This window comes from Bombus affinis, chromosome 11 (assembly GCF_024516045.1).
Source record: "Bombus affinis isolate iyBomAffi1 chromosome 11, iyBomAffi1.2, whole genome shotgun sequence".
Taxonomy (NCBI): Eukaryota; Metazoa; Arthropoda; class Insecta; order Hymenoptera; family Apidae; genus Bombus; species Bombus affinis.
In genome coordinates, this window is record NC_066354.1 from 5241704 (window position 1) to 5257066 (window position 15363).

The 15363-nt window shown below is 42.6% G+C and overlaps 2 protein-coding genes across 8 annotated transcripts in view; one reads left to right on the top strand and one right to left on the bottom strand.

The window, feature by feature from the left end:
• Nucleotides 1-15363, top strand: part of LOC126921776 (mediator of RNA polymerase II transcription subunit 20) — a 162883-nt gene that overhangs the window by 66675 nt on the left and 80845 nt on the right. The gene's annotated exons all lie outside the window — the stretch shown is intronic.
• LOC126921744 (facilitated trehalose transporter Tret1-2 homolog) overlaps nt 1-15363 on the bottom strand; it is a 120969-nt gene that overhangs the window by 40733 nt on the left and 64873 nt on the right. Inside the window, exon 1 of one of the 4 annotated variants that reach the window (XM_050733576.1) lies at nt 4499-5179. The exons of the other annotated variants lie outside the window; for them this stretch is intronic. The gene's annotated coding sequence lies outside the window, so the exon portion shown is untranslated. Of the gene's footprint in view, nt 1-4498; nt 5180-15363 lie in introns of those variants that run through there. 4 annotated transcript variants of the gene reach the window in all.

The window sequence follows — 15363 nt, forward strand, 5'->3', positions numbered from 1 at the left end:
CAGCGTGCATGGAAACACAGCCAACACGATCAAACCTACATTATCAAAGCTATCCATTTTGACCGATAAAATACCAAACGATTTAAACCTCGTCAACATCCATAAAAAGAAAGCAACATCGATAAATTTCGATAACGGAAGGTCTTCTCCAGTCGCTAATTCAGCAGCCTCGATGCCGATAATTTTACGATACAGAGACGCCTACAGTTTCGATCGTCGGATCCTTTGTTTGCCATACGAAGCTTGGATTTCGCGATCGAAATAAATTCGTGGAACGTTCGATGCAACGACCAAGTTGCATTACGTAGCTCGTTCATTCACTGGTTTCATTCAGCGGGGTGTTTCACTGGCCGAGCCACAGCGTCCACGTTGAATGAAAACGCGTGGAATTGATCTGGTTGATTTATTCGCTCGGTGGGAAGTCTGGTATTAGAAATACTCCGTGAATTGTTCTTGTGATGTTTCGCCTGCAAGATTTATAGTAGCCATCCTTCCTCTACGTTCCTCTGATTATCAATAACGGAAAAAGAGCATAAGTATCAAGAGTAGATGAAATTGATCGACTATAGACGTTTTCTTGTCGTCACAGCAACGTATGAAATTAATCTGTTTTAATATATACCGGCGCGAGCAAGTCAGATATCGCAGGATTTATGGAGTTGTCATTAAGGCAAGGGACGAACGGGAATTGGCGAGTTTGTTTTTGTCGAACGAACGAGCAGATACAGCCAAGTGCAAGGAATCGAATCGGTTTGTTTGTGTTTTCTCGTTCGCCGTGGCTCGCAAGATTTATGGAATCGGTGCTGTCAAACGAAATTTAAGATACCGGGGAATTTATGACGATGACGCGTTAAATATCTCTGGCCACAGATAATTTTGGAAAACTTGGTTACAAAGGATCGATTCGCTTTCGTTCATCACGAGCAAGTTTGCTTAGAGAAAAGATCAACAACAGAATTCTCGCTACACTGTGCCTTTTTACGAGGCTCTTGGGCGAAAGAGGTTGTTTTTGCGTTCGAAACGCAGGAAACGACGCTCATTGGTTTCCAGTACAGAAGTGTTTTCGACTGCGGTACATGTGTCTTGGGGAAAAAGTTCGACAGCCAACCGGCGGCCGCGCTCTCCCTCTTTTTCCACGTACCCCGTGTTTTCGGTAACTTCACGGAATCAAAAAATATAAACTCCAGCGAGAAATTGCGTTCGCCTCTTGTTGACATTTTTTTCCTTCTAGTCGAGCTCGATTTTTGTTTTCCTCGTTGCAACATATTTTTTCGTTGGAACTAGCAGCTGTAAAATATCAAGTAAAAATGAGCTTAGTACGAAAAAACGCGTAATTGAAAGGAGAAGGTAAGACATTATCTATACGTAGACTTTACGGATAATTGTTCAAATTATCAAGAATGTTGTAAATCTGTGAAATTTCTAGGAAAATTTATGAATTGGTCATGTTGACACTCTGATAATTTTGGTGTTAACGAGACGCGAGAGCTTTCTATACGACAAAACCGTCTCGACACTTTTTTTTCAGTAAACACGGGGCGACACTGTTTTCTGTTAAATTAACAGATTTGCAGCTTTGAAGATAGCTTCGTTTGATCTACTCTTTAGCGTGGCGTTCGCGAGATTACTGAGAAGTAGGTTACGACATTTTTCTTCAAACGATTTATGTTTCACCACTTTGTATCTCGAACCAAAAGCAATTTCACAGAATCGATAAACATGGAACTCGATCTGGTTTCACCAAGTATCAACGGGTAACAAGATTTTTTACGTATTCCCGGATTTAGAACGTTTTTAAGAATACCGAGAAAAAAATTGTCCATTAGAAATTGGGGAAAAAATTGTACAATCTCGATGCTGATTCGATTTTAGAAAACGGAGCATCGGTCAATTACATCGGCCGTTTGGTACGATTGTTCTAAACACGTGTGCTCGAACGTCCCCAAGGAACTTGACTCACGAAACCCTCTCATATCGCATTCCAAAGGAAAACAAGTCAAATTCAGAAGCCCGACACCCTTGCCTGTTCAAAGCTTCCCACAGTCCTTAATCTCCCTCGCTTACTCGATAAATTACGTACAATATTGTACAAAAGTCTTAGACCATCCGTGATACTAATCTTGTAATAGCGACTAGAGGTACTGTTAGGGAATATTTCGCGAATTAGACATTTCTATTCAGTTTGTACGAAATTAGTCCAAAAAGATATTCTGCTCAATTTGCTTAAAATAACAGAACCGAATACCTTTCTATTTATTACGTTGTCCGGAAAGTTTCTTTCGTTTCATAAGTGAAATAATAGATGCACAGCATATTTTATTTTATATTATTTGATGGATTTATGTATCAACCATTTTGTAGTAATAGAATAAAATGGATCGAGCGTAATTCAATAAAATAATATAAAACAAAAAATGCTTATAAAACGAAAGGAACTTTTCGGACAACCTAATACGCGTATAAAGCAGAAAATTTAGAAAATTCTTATTCGTTGGTTGGTCTAAAACTATTACGCGATATCGTGTCGTATATTCCTTTCACAGGATTACAAGATTTTATGGGAAAAGGACTGGTCGTTCAAATAGCCTGTCGAATTTCATCACTTTTTTTCACTCGAGCGAAAGGCAATTGCTTTTAATCGTCGATCGGAAACGAGCATCGTCGATTGTGCGTGGCGTTCGCTAATTTCCGCCGTCGAACGATATAATATCTACCGGGCGACAATTAAAAGCGAAACCACCCTGTTCGCGCGTGAACAGCCACGGAAACGAACTTATCACGTGATATAAGTGGGAGTGCGTTAAATTACGTTCGGCCGAGAAATTATACGACCGAGTGGACTGCTAACTAACGCAGGCCTCGGAACAGGCCATTCACACCGAGACAGCCGTTCCTTCTCTTCTATGTAGATCGCACCGTTTTAAAAGCCTGCCCGCGGCTTTTTCAGCGACACGATCAACCCAATCGATCGCCACTCGTTTCAAAGCCTCGATCCGGCCTGTGACACACACAGACACACCGTCTGCAAGACAGTCTGTCTTCTCCTTCTCCTCTCTGGCTCTCTTTCGAGCTTTCTTCTTTTTCTTCTTCTTCTATCTAGCATCGTTTCACCGCGACGTTTTAAGGTCGAGTCAGAGTCTAGCTTCTGTAACTTAGTCGTTCGAACCAGATCGATTCCATTAACAGTCGACCGGCGAAGCTTCGATCGATCATCACGAACGTCGAACGGTTGTTTTTCGAGTAATACAAAGAATTATGGCTGTTACGTTTCACCAGATACGCGGCATTTATTTAGGGACACCCTAGACGTCGAAACGACGAAGAAAGTTAACGTATTGGGTTGTCCGGAAAGTGTCTTTCTTTCGCAAACGTGTTTTTTAACAATGCACCTTCGTACAAACGTGAAACCAAGTCTGTGAAATGTGATTGTCTCGATAGAACAAAATGGATCGTACGTAATTCGACGAAATAATATGAGACAAAAAACGTCCATTATTTCCTCATAAAACGAAAGAAACTTTTCGGACAACCTAATACGAACGTTTCGGCTTTTCGCGTTATAAATGATTTCATTTTACGAGTGACAGTGAATCAGTTGGCGAACGTTTCTCCTTATCTCATCGCGCTTCGTGATTCTCGCTCGTAGCTGCATAAAAAATGCAGTCGAATGGTTGAGGGATGATTTTTCAGAGGCTCGAATATTCAGCACATATTTTCTGACACCTCGTTTAGTTTGATGGAATAATAACACGTGAATGTGAATTACAATTAGAACGTAATAGGCGTGACACGATTGTACGTGTCAAAGTTGAAGCAGTCTGCGCCGTGCGAGGGTTAAGGGCGTCAAAGAACGATCATAATGGTGGGAGAATGGAAAAAGATTCGTGTCACCGTGGTAGAATTATTTTTCTCGATTATCGCGTTATCGCCAGGCCAGTCGAGTCGCTCCGTTTCACGATAACGCTGTATCTTAATACGTCTCGAGTACATAATTATTCATGCCGCTCTTAAATAATAAGATTACGTATCGAGACGCCGCCGCGCCGCTCTATCGCGAGACGACGCTTCTGAAGGATAGCAGAGTATGCATCGTCTGTTTATATACGCTCGATTTTATACCAGTTATAGTTGTCGATACGTTTATAGTATGTTGCGCGGTGTACCTTTGATCCAGCTAATTGCGGTGTCAGAGAAACAAAACGTAAACTACAACATAACGCGTGAAAATATTTGCATATACACAAATACATGTAAACATACACGTAAAAATACATTTAATAGGTCTAACAAAAAAGAAGTTGTCAATTTGTTGAAATTATATCGTATCGTCGTCGGAAACGAGCGTGTGTTCCAAATTTCAGGTTTCCAGTTGGTCAGGAAGTGGGTGAAATTTCTCTTAGAAAATTCAACCCCGTCAGACAGACAGACAGAAAACTAAGCCAGGAGAAAAAAGGAAAACACTCGTAGAAACGAAACGCATTTCGTATAAACAACTTACAGTGAAAAGCAGTCTCGCTGTCACAAGCCACGTGGTTTACGCCGGAATACGCCGCAAGCACGTGTTACTTTCCCGCTGGTGCCTGGCCTGCTCGGTTTCGCTCACGATCTTCAACCCTTTCCAGTCGTTTACCCCGATCTATGTCCAACTACCCGATCCTTCCATCAAACAGCAAGTTTCCCGCCTTTTTTTCTACACACTTTCGAACGAAATCCTCTGCTTCGCCTCTACCAAATTCGATTCGATTGGATTCGGTAGCGCGACCATACGACGAAGGATTCTGTCGTTGTTCCTCGCGGCTCACTGTTTTCCCCCGTTAATCAATCCCGCGGCGACGAAAATAAATTCGTATATCAACCGTGACACAATTACCCGGCATTCTGCCGGAGGGAAGCACGATGATTTACGAGCCACGGACCGCAGACGGTCAATGACAGTGCATGTGCGCGGCCACGGCAGACAGCGAATCGTCTTAATTAGGCGCGATTAAGCGAGACACGCGTTTCCCTCCCGCTGTATCGTGTACACGGCTGCCTTGCTTCGTATTCCTGCGTGTCTGTCCCCGTGCCAGACGACCGATAGATGGACCGAAGCGCGACAGAAACGATGGAGCCTCGTTGTACCGCGCGACTTGTCCGCCTGCTGACCATCGTAACACTGAGCTCTCTTTCCGAGCGACGAGCATAGGGCTTCGAGCAACGACAGCCTCACCGTCCCGCGCTGCCACCGAACCACCGCCGTCTTGCTCGCTCGCAAACGCTTAACACGCCCGTCTTCTCTCTTACTCTATGCCGGTATTTCTGCCCCACGTGTGTACGCACGTGGCCGCGCGCACACCAGCCAATGCTCCGTCAAGTTGATCGTCGTGAATCCTTCGGGACTCCATCAACTACACGAGGACTCTTCCGGGTCGACAGGAACGCTGTTCCAGAGAGAGGACGTTTTAAACAAGGTGACTCGAGAGGGACTCTACCGAGACGTATTTGTCCGCGTGGTTACGGCAGATCGATCGTGGGTGCAACGCTGGTTTCGTGGTACACGGGGCGAATCATCGTGGCATTTGTGGGCTGAATTTTTTATTGCGTCACTTTCAGCGGGCGGGAGATCAAGGTGTTTGGTATAGCTTGTGCTAGGTTTTACGGGGTAACTGTTTTTAGAACTACCACACCAGTCAAATTGACTGGTTTTACGATTTTATTTTAAAATTCCTACTTAATGAATTCCTAATATAATGAATTTTATTTTGCTTTTTATGTTTTCGAACTGAAAGTAATTTTGTATCAAGGCTGCTTATACCAATACTAGTTAAAATGACTGATATCTGTCAAAGTGCAAAAGGGTGCTGCAAGGGTGTTTATCGAACCTCAATTAACCAGTTTCCTCGTTTTGTACAACTTTCCACACGTTTTTACAATTTTCACTGCATATCATTCAGTATGACGATATCTGGATTGATCGCTAAATCGCTAGATGCTAATAGTAGAAATACCACACCAGTCAAAATGACTGGTTCTACAATTTTATAAATGTGTCAACTCTCGTTTAGGGATTATGGTCCCAGGTGGATTAATAATACCAAACATAAGATGGAATTCCTTCTGTAAGAAAGTAATAAATCAATAAATATAAGAATATTCTATTATTACGTATTTTTTAAAGACCAGTCATTTTCACTGGTTTTGGTAGAAGTAGCTTCGTGTTAACTATCGCTAGTTCTAGTGTTAAGTTATTTTGGGTTGCCAGATGCGTGAATTTTGTTTGTGGTCGCGTAATCTTGAATTTTCACCGTTTGCGGATATTTATCGCAAGTTGTGGTAGACTTTCGAGTAGCTTTAGATATTCTCTCGTCTCGCAAAATCGTGGAATGTCGAGCGATTTGTTGTACGCGAGATATTCTGCCATTATGTGTAAGCCTTAGGATAAGTTTAAATATTCTGCTGTCTCGGACTTAGAAGCATTGTCTGGTACGTCAAAGCTCAACGCGCGAGGACTCTTGTGAACAATTTGCTAGATAAAGAAACACGATGTCAGGTATCTTCTCGGTTTCGTCGAGGGACCTGACCCGTTTAATCCGAATATATCTTCGTTTCAGAAGATCGACGCCTCTTTCGAAACAAAGAAAACCTTTCTTCTGGATTTACGAAAGTCTTAATCGTCTTTCACCCTGCTTGCTTCGATAAGCAAAACGATTTTGATATTTCGAGAAAAACTTGCTCAACCTTATGCGCATTATTCTCTCGTTTTCAATAGTAAAGATCGTTCAATGTATCGAGAAAAACTTGAGGAAGATAATGCACATCGATAACGATTCTTTCATTTCCAACAAAGGAAAATGCATTATTGCAGATGATAAATTACTTTGAAAAGAGTTTGAAGTACTTTACTCGTCTCTAGTTATCATATGTCACAGTTTGAATGCGCATCTCAAATACGAAACCAGGCATAATCGCGTGAAATTGCTTGAAAGCGTGCGACACAAATTTCTACGATACATCGTCTTCAAGTTTAACAAAACCGATACCCAAAACTTGCCACAATCGTAAAAATATTCTTAACGCTTGGAATATGCTCGATCTTGAGCAGCGTAGAAACAGACCTGGCCTTTTTTTCTTCTTTTTTTAAAATCCTCAGTCAGGCAAACGACTGTCTAGAAATTTTTGAACGTTTTAAATTACAGGCATCCCCCGGATGGCGGCAACTTTTTCACAACGAACTGGTTCAGGTAACTCCGATTGTATTTTAATCGTATGAAATTATAAAAGTCGTCGGATAAATCGTCAGTCCACGTTCCTTTTTACTTCGGTTCGTGCATCCGACACCGAAAGACCTACACCTGTTAAAAATAAATAGAATAAATAGAATAAAAAGAAATAATAATAATAACAAATAATGCGAAGAACGCGGCTTAGAAATTTCGAAGATCTCGAGAACGTTTGGATGTTTCGCTTTAGTCGTAGAAAAGCATCGAGTTCCGGGGGGAGCAACCCCCACCCGAGAAAGATATCGGCACAAACGGTGCAAAGTTTGAGGACACAGAACGTAATTTCCCGTGCAAGCTATCATTACACAAGAACTCGCTTTTTCGTGGAAACTTCGAAGCGAGTGGCGGGAGAATCGTCGGTTTCTGAAAGTTTGTCGACAGTTTCGCCGGGGAATCGATAGTCGAGCGTGCAAAGTCGAATCGAAAGGTTCCGAGAAACCCCTGCGAGCTCGTGGCTATTCCTCGAACGAATATACGTTTCATTAAAGCGACTGGCCGCCCCCTTTTTTCGCAAACTTTCAATTACTCCGATGATTAAGAGCTTCGAACGCGAAATTATCAGCTATCGCAACTCTCGTGCAATCGAACACGCGTGGAAAGCTTCCTGAAACTAATAGCTTCATTTCTAACCATGAGACACGAACGTTCGTAATTTTCGCCACTGATGAAATTTTCATTCGCCGTGAATAATATCCATTCGTTTAATTACTCGATACAGCACGCTTGATTACTCCACTGTCGCTGTGCAAATCGCATAATATGATAAATTATTGATATAATATACCCAAAAAAACGATCGCGAAGTAACTGGTTTTATTTCGCCAATTAGCATTATACACGTCGTTCAACCTTCTTCGAATGGCATGGCTAGTATTTCGTTAAAGTCAGCTTGACAGTAATCGAGAATTTAATTAATCGTCCAATTCAGAATTGAAGGAAAAATTGTATTATTTTAAGAAATATGAAAAGAGAAAATAAAAATCTGGTGAAATTCGTCAAAACGTTTGCGTTTACGAGAATATTACATATTGGGTTGGCAACTAAGTGATTGCGGATTTTGTCATTAACACCTATTGACAAAAGCCGCAATCACTTAGTTGCCAAATCAATAGTATTCATCTCGCAATGGAAAATAGAACGAAGCAGATCTTATTACCCGCTGGTAAATCGAGAATATAATATCAAAGGTCGATCGTGCAATACTGTTATTTTATTCGGACCAGCCTCTAATCGTTTAATAAAGACCGTACAGCTTCGTTTCCGCAAATCATTCGACAAGCCATTACGATTCTCGTGCGCTCGACGATGCACGCGAATAAGTGGATACCTAATCATTAATTATTTGTACCTCACAAAGGAGGTTCGAGATCGCAACAGTTTTCATTCGTTTCAGCCGCTAGACTCTACGCAATCGTGTAATTGCGATTACATCAAAGCTTGTCGAACGGTGAAGAGTCTCGTTTCTGCGTATCACTCGACGATTCGTCGAAGCTCGGCCGTGACTACTTTTATTAATTGTTCGAATAAACGTTATATTCGAAGATAAACAACTTCATCATCGCGAATCACGCTATAATTTATTTCGTACGTTTCACCGCACTCGATGATTAAACGTGTTCATCATCAGCTTATACAGCGTGTCAAGAAATGTTTTGATACTTTCTACAAAAGTAAACCCTTTCGGACGTGTCACGTTCCTTGTGGAAAACATTTTGAAACGTTGTTAACACCAGTTTGAAAGAAGTCCGAGGACGCAGGCGGAAGTTACAAAATATTTGTCGCGACCTGTTCGCCATAGGATTAGAATCGCCAGTCTTCTCAGTCTCTTGGCTTCCAAGGGAAAATCATCAGTTTCTCGAAGCCCGCCACAGAATCGCTGGTGTTTGGTGTGCGCTGAAGAATTCCTTGAAACGTTAAAAGTCACTCTGTTCGTGAAATATCGCGCGCGTTTATCAAACATCGAGCAACAAAAACGACATTGGCGCATCAAAATTCGCTGGCAAGGTTAACCAGAGGTTCAGCGCTGTTCGTTTTTATCCATTCCCTGCGTCATCGAACCTCGCGGAGATCGATAAGAAATGGAGAATCAATGGTTGGTCGCTGCTTGCATCGATCGAAACCAGCGAGTACATTTAACAAGTATCGAGGGAGAACGGGACGATGCGATGCGGCCAATGAATCATCCGCTCGATATGCGCGCGAAAAGGCGGAGGATTCTCGTCCGAGAAGTCGGAGAGAAGAGATTCCTTCTTGGCGAATTTTTGCGCGAGAACTTTGATCCGTCTGGTATCCCGACGTTTCCACCCCACAAGGATTAAAAATATTCGGTGAAACCGCGCGTGAAACTCGAATTGCGCGGCGTGGCCCGACCGCGGTGATTATGCGACGCGGACGCGCGACAACCGCTCACAATGGGTCGACGCATCGTGACAGGACAAATCTAAATGCAAATCGATAAATACTCGCATAATCTCAAAAGGCGGCGAGACGTTATGGATGCAGCAACGAGTTCTGCAGACAGACGTCGCGACACGTGCAATCGAGTTTCAAGGAGAACAAGAGAGAAAAGAGAATCGCCAGGCGAAAGATGGGCCAGAGTTTATTTATTTATAAGAGACATTTGTTTAACGTTTAACAGACGGTTGATTAGCCTTACGACGAGCAATTACATTAACAACGGTAGGAAAATTGTCGTGAAACGTGCGAAGCTTTTGAAACGAAGAGCAGAGTTGGTCGGTTTGGATTCTGAGAGATTCGATTATATCAGCTTGTCCGGAAAGTTCCTTTCGTTTTAGAAGGAAATAATAGACGCACTATGTTTTTTGTTTTTAATTTAACGACAATTTAAACGACAGAAAGGTCATTGTCGGTAAAAGACAGTCGTCTGATCGCATTTATTAGATTACCAGAAGTTTCTTTCGTTTCGTAAGGTGAGAATAGATGAAGAAGAATTTCTGTTTTATATTATTTTATTTCCTTCTATTTCTATTATTACGTTCGTGCATAATTCAATAAACTAATATAATACAAAAAACATTGTGCGTCTATTATTTTCTTATAAAACGAAAGAAACATTTCGAACAACCTAATGTGTTCCTAATGTGTGTAAAATAATTAAAGTGTCTCATCGGTAAATAAATCGGGATCGAATAGAAGAAAATTAAGCATTGGAACTAAATATAGAAATACGATAAGAGAAAGATGATTGTCAAGATGAGAGACGTAGAAGTTAAGTCACAATTAAAAGATAAAGGTTGAGTCGGATTGACAAAGACCGTGTCCATCTAACTATCGATTGTTTCGAAATCGATTTGACACAGAGCGTGAAGGAGAAGCTGTCTGAAATGAAATTCCATTAACGACGGTAACTCGACGAACGTTCGTCGACTGACTGATGGTCAACCTGCTGGCTGATATGTATGCGCACCTGTGCCCTTTTACTTATGCGCGTTGCGCTCTCCGCGTTAAACGCCTCGCGACGAAACAGACACGCGATTTCCGACCGACGCGCGACGTCTCAACGTCAGGATGCCGTAAAAACGGATTTCACCACGGAGACGGATTTTTTCGTTGCTACGTCGGATTCTTGTTTTCCTTACTCCTTTTCTTCTGCCGTTTCCTCCCTTTTACACGGTCTATTTTTGACCAAATATTCGTATAGCCGATTCGGAATTTCTCAAAGCGTTGTTCGTTGATTTTTCACTGAATATTCGTCCGATGGTTCTGTGATAGAACTTTGACAAAATTCCATTAGAAAGAAGGAGAATAGAAAAAGATCGCATACAGAACATCGTTCAATTTTCAAATTAAAAACAATTGTACTTCACGCTCGTGAGTCTTGTATATTGAACTTCCTGTTCGCGATGAAATTTCTCGTTAAAAAAGAGATTACAAGCGTCAATGGATTTTCATTTATACGAGGCAGCCCTCTTCTCAATTTCGTTTCTTACCGATAAAAAGGAAAGCAAGTGAATAATTCACGTGTTATTAATGTCGTCAAGATATCGATAATTGTATTGTAAAGGGTGAACCGTCGGTGTTTCGGCAATAAACGGATCATAAAGCGAGCTGTTGTGAAAACACGCGCGTGAATGGCTCTAGTTAGAATAATCGAAAGGTTTGTTTAAGCCGTAACAATGAAACAAACGCAAACGCGATTACTTCTCCCTTTTGTGCCCTCGCCAAACCTTCTACAGTCTCGTTTCGCATTCGATGTTCGCCCTTAAATTTCACCCCCGAGTACTCGTAGCTACCACTTAAACCACTCTGTTACACCCTTGCCGAATCTTTCTCCTCTAAACGTGGCATTCATACTTGGTCCTTGGAGAGAATGGCGTAATTATCCGCAGACGCGTGTTATCGATCCGCGAACGAATTTTATCTTTCACCTAAAACAGCGAAGCGTCAGAGACTTTTCAAACAAGCGGCACGACCGTTCTTCGACTATTCCTGAACATTCGAAATATCCTCACGTCCAACTGTGACGAAAAATCTTGACATCGCGTGATACGGTTCACGCGGGACTGACTTTCGATTTCTCGCGGAAAGAAAAAATAAACGAGTGGCGGTTGTCAGCGGCGATAAAACATTTGGCACGTTCGAGAACGGCAGTAGGTTTGGCGAGCGAATGCCACGTGGCTGGCAGCTGCAAAACTGTTGCTCGTGCTCAAGTTAATTGCTTCCAAATCGTCCCGAAAAAAGAATCCTATGCAGAATAAACAGAAAAATTCGTGGAACCCTCGCTGCCCACCTTTAATTCGAGAGAAAGTAACGCGTAAACCTCGTGGCTTCGGTATTTCGTCAGGGCATGTTGCTGAAAGATCGTGAAATATTATTAAAAATTGTAAATGGAGGAAAGCTTGCAGCAAGCAAGTAAACATTATGTCGTAAATAATCAGAGAGAAGTTGGTACGATTTTTAATTTGATTCGGTATCGCTCGAGACAAGAAGAAGCACGTAATAAGAGAGTTATATATAACGACGATCCCCGGTAGTTATGGCATAATACATAACAGTGTTTCGCTTATCGTAACAACACGTGTGGCGATTATATCAATTTCGCGACTGCTCCGATGGACTCGTTTCTACCTACGTACCCGCTATGTATCCGATGATATTAGGTCGTCCGAAAAGTTTCTTTCGTCTTATAAGGAAATAATGGACTCACAACATTTTCCGTTTTATATTATTTTATCGAATTACTTATCATCCATTTTCTTCTATCAAAATAAAAATCACAACGTTCGACAGATTAGGTTTCATGTTTGTATAAAGATGCATCGCTGTAAAAGACGTGTCTGTAGAGGAAACGTGTCTTTTATTTTCTTCAAAAAAAAAAAAAAAAAGAAAAAAGACGATTAATTAAAATCCCCATCGTATCTAATCCATCGCCTCTTCGCGAATACCGCGTACCGTTTATTTTAAGAAGCATACCGCGCCTCGAAATTATCGTGCGAAAGAAAAATAACCCGACGGACGAGCTTCCACGAAAATGTATACAAGCCACTCGATCGCGATTCGAAGACGCTTTGGAAAAATTTCTGTGCAAGATGGCTTCGTCTGACGGAATAATTGGAATGTTCCGAGGAAACATTGGTTGCGCGTTCCATTCATAGGCTCTCAGGACTTCTGTTTTCAATATTTCCTGCTTAACGATGGTATATAGCGCGAGTATCGACAGAACGTGACGAGGAGTACGAAAACTGATGGAAAAATAACGCTCTCGAGTTTCCACTCGTTTGGCGAATAATCGTGAATAATCAGCGTACACAGAGAGAAAAAGAACAAGTGCCGCGGGTTATTACGAGTTAACCTTTAGCTAAAGCTCGAAGTAGTCGATTAATCTTACTGGCAACGGTTTCTTATTTACCGGGTGTCGCCTTTTCTATTTTAATCCCGTAAGCAGAGTGGGTCGGTGTGGCTCGATCCATAGATAAGGATTAACCGCGCGTGCCACACGCGGATTAAAGGTAATTGATCAAGATGATCGATGCTGTACGCGTATACCACCGTCCTTTCTCTTGCTCCGTTCAAGAAAAACGTTCGTCTCCTTTTCGGCGCGGATGACGACTGATTTACTGGTTCAACGAAATCACTCGCTAGCCTGGTTAAATATATCCCTGGAAAGAAAATAAAGAGCGGCCCGAGGCCACAAGGTGAGAGAATCCGTGGACCACGTTCGAGGAATCGAATCGCGCTTTTTCGGTCCACCGAGGGTTTACTCGAGTTCACCGAAGCTCGTTCTCTCGAGCGTAGCCTTCTCTCGCGTTCAAGATCATTCGACGTTTCCTTGGAATTTCACAGACTCTGAAAACTGCTCGATATTCGTCACAAGTTCTTTGCAAACGATCATGCTATATTCTATTTTCTTATTGCTGCGAGACCGGGCTTCGTATCAGGGATCGTAATCATCCAGAGATTTCTACGATCCTCGTGGATATCGCGCTTCTTCCATCTACGCGTTTCAGCGATCGTAAATTTTCTCCGAATGGATCTTGTTATCCGGTGTTCTCTTGCGATGGACATCGAGATCGAGGCTCGATCAAAGATGAAAACGATAAAAGTCGGTCAAAGGGGATCCTGGTTGTTCACGGCGGAACGAAGGCGCGTAGATACGAGTTGGAACGTCCCAAAGATAATATTTGTCGTAATAACATCTCTCGACTTGTACGCGTTTGAAGAAGCTCGACGAGCCTCTTGGAGAACCGCCCTTCCGGAACGCTTTCAACGCTCGCAACACGTAGCTCGAGCCGGTGTTTGATTTGATTTTCTGTCTCGAGACGAACGTTGACGAGGGTCCTATCGCGGCAGCTGAATTACACGAGCCCCGTTGCCCCATTTTCTTCGTCATCGTGTCGAAAACGGAAGTCTCGGGAAGAGCCTCGGACCAAGCAATCCTTCGCTTCGCTCTATCCGATTCCCAGACCGCGAGGTCTCAAGTAGCATGGTGAAACTGGCGTGTTCAGGATGGAGCGTAACGTATGACGAGCTAGAGAGACGTGAAGAGCAGCTTGCGACATTTCTGTGCTTTCTCCCGTGACTAGCGGCAATTCGATTCACGGTCCTCGAATAGGGAAATTAACCTCTCAGCTCGGCGGAAGTTCGTGTCATTCGCTGATTACCGTGCGCGGTCGTTTGACGTAGCATCGTCTGTTTGGGGAAATTCTTCCAAGGAGAAAGTTGGGATGCTGAAAAACGACGAGAAAACGAAATTTATACGGTTGGTTTCCAACATTTAAAATTTGAAAAAAAACGAGACAAGAATATGGTAGGATGTTCCACTTGCCGGTTGTTTGATCAAACTTAGGAGATTCCTTAAAAGGAAAAGAGAATCCGACAAAGTCATCCGATCGCGAATATTTTTCTTCGTTAAAATCGGACAAACTATTCGGAGAAAGATCGCAGAGTTGTGACTTCCTGGCTTTTTTGTACGAATGGCACGATATCGTTCAGCGAGGAAATTCTTCGGAATAAAATCGGAATGTTTAGAAACGGCAGGATCCAAGTTCGGCGAATTAATTTCTCTCGCTAACTCTTCAACGCGTGCCAAAAATAGCTGGTTGATTTCTTTACAGTACGTTCGAAGGATATTTCGATCGCTGCCCAGAAGATTCGTGTCGTCGTCGAGTCAATTACCTCCGAAAGAACAAACTTATCGCGCTATCGTAATCGAATATCTATTCACCAGGCGTGCGAGCTGTTCATTTCACGGTGAAACGAAGAAGACAAGAGAGAAACAGCTGTATCGGCGGGCGCATTTTTTAATCGTCTTCACAAGAGAGGAACCCATCGAAAGAACGGGCCAGAAGGGTGAAAGCCCTTCCCTTTCCCCGTGTTTTTAATATCCATGCCGCGTGTAGTCGTTTTCCGTGCACGTGACGACACCGAAACGATGGCTGGCCTGGGTGCAACGCGTGTTCCATGAATATTAATTACTTTTCCGTCGCTCGATTCTTCGGAAACTCGTCCACCATCGAAATCTTGTCCCTCCAGGCCGAGCGTAATTTACGTAATAATCTTTCGAGATAATGGGACACGCGTGATTCGAATACGCTATCTTTTTAGCCTAACTCGTTGCCAACGAATGACGTATTGGTCCTCGTAA